This window comes from Trachemys scripta, chromosome 6 (assembly GCF_013100865.1).
Source record: "Trachemys scripta elegans isolate TJP31775 chromosome 6, CAS_Tse_1.0, whole genome shotgun sequence".
Classification (NCBI taxonomy): Eukaryota; Metazoa; Chordata; order Testudines; family Emydidae; genus Trachemys; species Trachemys scripta.
Window position 1 is genome coordinate 91421617 of NC_048303.1, and position 6660 is coordinate 91428276.

Genomic DNA, 6660 nt, shown 5'->3' on the forward strand with positions numbered 1-6660 from the left:
TTTCTCATTTTGATTTTTCTGTGAGCTAGTGCCGCACTAATATGAGGGTGACCCCTTTCATAAATTTTAGTACACGTACACACATATACTTAACATATTTTCTGTATATGAAATATGTTCTTTCCAGTTGGGTTTTGAGTCTATGATTGCGTGGTCAGCCTAGAAAGGGTGTGTTTGTTGGGCTTAACTGGGGCCTATGGGAGCTTTGGAATGTAGTGTTTGGCAGGGCTGTGGCAATTTGAGAGATCTGTACAAATAAGTATCCTCAAGACTTTAGAGTAACCAAAAAACCACCTTGGGGAACTGAATGTCTTTTCTTTCTTTCTTTCTTACCTCCCTTTAACTAATATTTTAATCTCCCTGAGTCCTCTTGATACCATGCCAGAAATCCTGTATGAAAGTATTATTTAACACAAAAATTATTTTAAAATTAAGTACATGGAAATGTTAATATTTACAGTGGGGATAGTTAATTGATAGAATCATAAAAATAAAAAAGCCCTACTCCTGCAGTTCACTTTGCAAGGGTACTCTGCTATATCCATGGGTTTCAAAACTGTGAATATGATGGTAAAGATTGACATCCTTGCTCTGTATTTTCAGAGGCACAAGTACCAATGTGCGGTTTGAACAACTGCTCCTATTCTTTATCCCATTTTTAAAAGTTTAATTTTGGTTATTTTTCTATCCAACAACAATTTAGTAACAAAGGTGACACAGTTGCTCCAGACACTTTTGTTGTACTGTATTATTGCTGTGTACTCTGTTATTTTCTCTTAGTTACATATAGTACATATTATATTAAGTGCTAAGTATTAGGGCTCGTCTGTCCTACAAAGTTAAGTTGACAGAAGGCAGGTACATTGAACTAACTATGGAGGTGTACACACTGCAATGTTCCTCCTGCCAACTGAACTCTCCTGCTCCACCAAGCTAATAAAATCACCTCACCACAAGGTGTGGTGCCTAGGGTGATGTAGGTAGAGCGACGCAGTGTCAGTGTAGACACGGTGTTGCTTATGTCGCCCTAAGTGGTCTCCAGGAGGTGTCCTACAGTACCCATTGTGATTGCTATGGTCACCAGTTTGAACTCTGTCCTTCAGCCAGGTATACAGGCATATGCCCCTCTCCCTTTGAAGCCCTGGGAATTTTTGAAATTGCTCTTTCAGTTTGCTCAGCGTAGACAGCTCAGATAGCATCTGCCCATGCTCCTGCTTGGAGTACACCAGAAGTGGTGGATCTGCTCGGTTTTCGGAGAGAGGAGTCTGTGCTGTCAGAGCTTTGCTCTAGCTGCAGGAACTTTGATACCATGCTTGTGGCATGGAGGAGAAGGGGTATGATAGGGACACGCAGCAGTGCCATGCAAAGATCAAGGAGCTGAGGCACACGTACCAGAAGGCAAGGGAGGGGTGAGGCAGGCTCTGGGCAGCGCTTACCTGGGTGTTCCCTGGAAGCAGTGACGTCCCCCTTGCTCAGCTGCTAGGTGGAGGCGTGGCCAGGCAACTGTGCGCACTGCCTCCACCCAGGACATTGGTTGGGAGGCAGTCAATGGGAGCTGTGGGGGCGGTATGATGCTAGGTAGGGAGCCTGCCGGACGCATCACACACAATCCAACTCCAGCGGGGGAGCTGAGCCACTGCCCACCTGCCTCCAGCACCCATGGGGCCCCCCAGCAGCCTCCTCCCAAGTTTTAGTCACGGGTATTTTTAGTAAAAGTCATGGACATGTCACTGGCTGTGAATTTTTGTTTACTGGCTGTGACTTATTAAAATTACCTGTGACTAAAACATAGCCTTGTTCATTGTGCTTCGATGCTGCAGAAAGGCATGAGGTAATGCTCTGCTTTTTTAATCAGGGTAGAAGGAGGATTGAAATAACCAACACCAGTACAGTTTGTATCGGCTTCTTATTCCCCTGTTTAGGTAGGCAGAGGGGGCCCCGAGGAAAAGTTTGTTTATGAACACTGGGATGTTCCAGGAATCCTCCATAGAGATCTCTAGGAAACTTTCCTGGAGATATTCTGCAATCCTCTGCTGAAGGTTTCTTGGGAGGGCTGCCTTGTTTCTTCCCCCTGTGGTAGGAAACTTTGCTGTATCAATCGGCAATTACTTCTACAGGCACCATAGCAGCACATAGGCGAGCCGCATATGGACCCACTCTTCAGCCTGACCATTCAGGAGCTTCACCTTGCATGCTGGTTACCCTCAGGAGCAAGATATCACCTGCTATCACTCCCACTGGTGGAAAATGGTGCCAGTATTCAGAATAGTAACCCTGGGTGCTTGTAGTGATATCCCTCTGAAAACCCCCACACCCATTGTCCCATCTTGTCCCCACTTTCCCCCACAGGCCAAACTCCTGAGGCTCCTGCTGTGCAGTGTGCCTGCCAAGGGATAGTGAGAAAGTTGTATTTCTAACTTGTTTGGATCAAGGGCCTCTGCCTATTGTTTTGTTAGCATGGGCAGGTGTGTGGCGAGTTTTGTACCTCCTCAATCCCTTCGATTCAAGGGGGGGGATGAGGTTAACCCCGTCTCCCTGCATCCACGTCGGTTCTACTACCTCCCCAGTAGTCAGAGCTGTATGGCCCAATGGCCAGAGTCCCTCTAAATCCTCTTCCCCTGGTGGGATAGTGAGGGCCTAGGCCAGAGTCTCTATAGTGCGCTCCTAAAGCAGTGTGGCCCAATGGCCAGAGTGTCTCTAAACTCTCTTCCCCTGGTGGGATAATGCAGCCTAGCGGATGGAGTCCCTATAGTGAGCTCCTAAAGCAGCATGGCCCAATGGCCAGAGTCTCTATAAATTCTCTTCCCTCCCGGGGATCACACGGCCTTGCGGCCGGAGTCCATATAGTGTGCTCCTAAAGCAGCATGGCCCAATGGCCAAAGTCTCTAAACTCTCTTCCCCTCGTAGGATAGTGTGGCCCAGAGGCCAGAGTTCATCTATCTCCTTGAGGTAAAAAAGGGGTCGATGAACTATGTTGTCACCAAAAAGGGAGGAGGGTTTAGAGACGCCCAGTAGGGGAGCCCAGGCCCACCCGCCTTTACCAGGCTCCAACCCAAGGCTTGGTCAGTGACAGCATGATCCGCCACAGGTCAGCGGGGAATCCTACTACAACACACTTCCCTCAGAGTGGTGGGAGATACCACTCCCTTCCCTGGGTCACTTCCTACCGGTTCTCCAAATGTAGCAGTCCCCGTGGCATCCGGGTCTCCAGGTTCTTCAGCACCCGGCACTCCCTGGGGTTCCAACAGCTGCTGGCCTCTGGTCCCTGTCCCGGGCTCCTCAGCTCTCTCCGGTAAGAGTCACAACTGCTCCTGGGCTGGAGCCTCCACTGGGCATCCTCCTTCCTCAGCCACCAGCCCTGACTGAGCAGCTCTGCAGGTTTTTATACTTGACTCCCGGTTGGCGCATGCCCAGCAGAGCCTCAGGGGCATGGCTTCTTCTGTCAGCAGGGAAGGGTTAACCCTCTTGGTCCTAGTGCGGGGCCAGTCTACCCCGTCACATGGTGTGCCCTTGAGGGTCTCCTCCTGCACACCAGCTTAAGTGGCTCCATCTGATATGGAGACAAAATAAGAGGAACAGGAGTACTTGTGGCACCTTAGAGACTAACAAATTTATTAGAGCATAAGCTTTCGTGGACTGCTCTAATAAATTTGTTAGTCTCTAAGGTGCCACAAGTACTCCTGTTCTTTTTGCGGATACAGACTAACACGGCTGCTACTCTGAAACCTAAAAATAAGAGGAGTAAAGAAGACATGTTTCGGGAGTTGCTACAATGCTCAGGTGCTTCAGATTGCAAGCAGAGATCATGGAGAGAGGCTATCAATGAAAAACTGCAAATGGACAGTCAGGATAGGAAATGGGCAGAAGCAGAAGATAAAGCTGCTCAGGGAGCAAACAGACATGTTGAGGTCCCTGATTGAACTTCAGGCAGAACACCTCTATGCTCATTTCCCCTTGCAGCCCTTAAAGAACTGCCTTCCTTGCTGCCCCCTCAGCCACACACATTCCTCGCAGTACACCTGGATGGAGTTGTTTCGCAATGACTGCTGGACATACACCCAGCTGTGAGAGCCTCAATGGCAAATGTGCTCTTGATTTTCATGTTCCTTCCAAAAGATAGAAATGTTAGCATCGTCATCCCATACCTGCATAATGATACGATCCCACCACTCAGTGCTTGTTTCTCGCACCCAGAACCAACAGTCCACCAGCCAACAGCAATCTTGAATTGTTTCTGACCATGGCACACAGCAGGCCAGACACCACAGTGTCATCATCAGATTTACAGTTCATGAAATACTGCAGGATCATCTGCGTTGTGTTCATAACGCTCATCACAACACTGGAGAGCAGTGCAGGATCCATGCTTTTTGACAGGGATGGCAGGTGCACAGTTTACAGGGTCGGTTGAAAAGTGGCATAAAATGTACTAGGAAGCCCATGGAATGATGGGATGGAGAAAATTGCATCATGGAATGCTGAGTCCTCTCCCATGAGGCACTGCAAACCCTTCCCAGAACACCCAGCAGCAGATGGTGGCAAGTTGCACAGTGGGATAGCTATGCAAGAGCACCTACTGTGGACGCACTCCACCATCCTAGGAGCATTGTGTGGATGTGCAACAGTGGTTTAATTACAGTGGTAGATGAACATTGATATAACTTGAGTCAACTTAACTTTGTAGTGTAGACATAGCCTTAGAGAACACCAACATCAATTAAAGGCTTAATTGTAATTTGTAAAGAGAAGTAAATTGGCAGCTGACTTTAGTCATCCATAAACATTTACAGACATGCTGAAAAGGAAGAAGTGAATGGCAGTTTAATACACACTTTTCAGCTGTTCAATGGGGCAAACTAAAAGTTAATTAACTTAGTCTGCAACATGTTTAAATATTTAAAGTGCAGCTCTAATCTGAAAAGTGAATGAAAATGGAAGCATCTTACTCAACAGATCTGCTCCCTGAATGCATTCAGGGTTTTATTTGACCACTTTAATGACAAAAAGTAAGTTTCCACTACATTTTTATTCCCATTATTCCAGCAGAGCCAACATAACTAAGAAGGTAAAAGAGTTTGAACTAGGTTTCTCTTCCTTCTTGACAATAGAATTCTGTGCCAAGTTCCAGTCGGTTATACCAGTGCTACCCTATTAGTGACAATGTAGTTAATTTACTGGTGAAATAAATGGGTTTGCACAGGTGTTGCAGTTGCGATATTTTGGCCTATAGAATCCTCATTACAGGTGCTGATGCACAAAGCAGAGTGACTCTCATTTGCAGGGCCAATAGTTAGAAAAAACACTTTTTTAAAAAAGCTTGTAAACAGAACATATTTAATGTGGAAATAATGGAGACAAAATTGGTATGGAACCCCTTAATGTCACTTTTTACCAACACTTTTCAGAATAAAACCATGCTTTTATTTATAGAGAAGGAAATTAGAGCAAAGATTCTTATCTCCAAAGATTTGGACAATATATTAAAAAAAAAACTGCAAAAAAGTGAAGTGATACCAGTAATAGCAGAAACAGAAATAACATGATATTGTTAGGTAAGGTTACTATTTTATCATCTGAATCCTGTTACATAAATGAATGTTTACACTCTCCTTGGAATAATGCTGGTTTTACAGATCTATTACAAAGAGGTCTTGATGGCATAGAAAGTAAGTAGAACTATGTATACTATTTTGGATTTATTTGCTGAAGGTAACTTTAAATCATCTGATGAGCTAAAATTATAATCACGATACTTATGCACCTGCTTGTCCAAATGGAGTGAAGATTTAAAATATCAATAAAAAAGTCCTAAACTATTTAAACTACTTATGAGAGTCCGGTCCAATCTTGCAAATCTTTAGGGTGAAATCCTGACCCCACTGAAGTCAGTGGGAGTTCTGCCATTGACCTTAATGGGACCAGGATTTCACCTTTAACTTCTAAGGCTATCTGTATAGCTGGATGGCCCCTCTTGTGACCATAACAGGAGCAAAAACAAAATTATTTATTCAGTGCTCTGTGTGTGCAAAATTGTTTCTGACACACCCTGCCTGTCTGGTCTCCAGAGCAGGAATACTGTTAACTTAGATTGTAAACTCTTTGGGGCAGGGCCTGTTTGTACAGGAATTAGCACAGTGGGGGCACTGGTCCAGGACTGAGTCAGCTGGCTGCTACCAGACAACATAGGTAATGATGAGATACCTGCCTGGCCCCCTTGGGAGCTGGAAGTCATCACAGCACTATTTGTTTCTCTCTTTGTTGCCTCTTGTGCCCTCCAGACTCGGCAGATGGGAGAGGTTAGGCCGGGAGGTGCTGCGGTAAATGCGGGAGAGGGTTCAACTCCCTCAGCCCCTTTTAAAACAAAGTCATGTTGTTTATCACCGGTTTAATAGATGTCCGTCTTTACTGGACTACATTTCCCATCATGCAATGCGCCGCATTGATCCGTTGTTCGCTCGGAGGCCGTAGCCTTATAGTCCCGGCCGAAGCGCGGAAGCTCTCTTCGCTCCACCCCCTTCCTCGCAGCGTCTCTCGTTACCAAGGGGATTAGGCGGCGCCTGCGTAGGAATGTCTCTGGTTGTACCTGAGAGACTTGGAGCCTCAAGAACTAGCATCTTTTAGGGACTATTTTTGTGCTGCGAGGGAGAGCTGGGCGCAGCG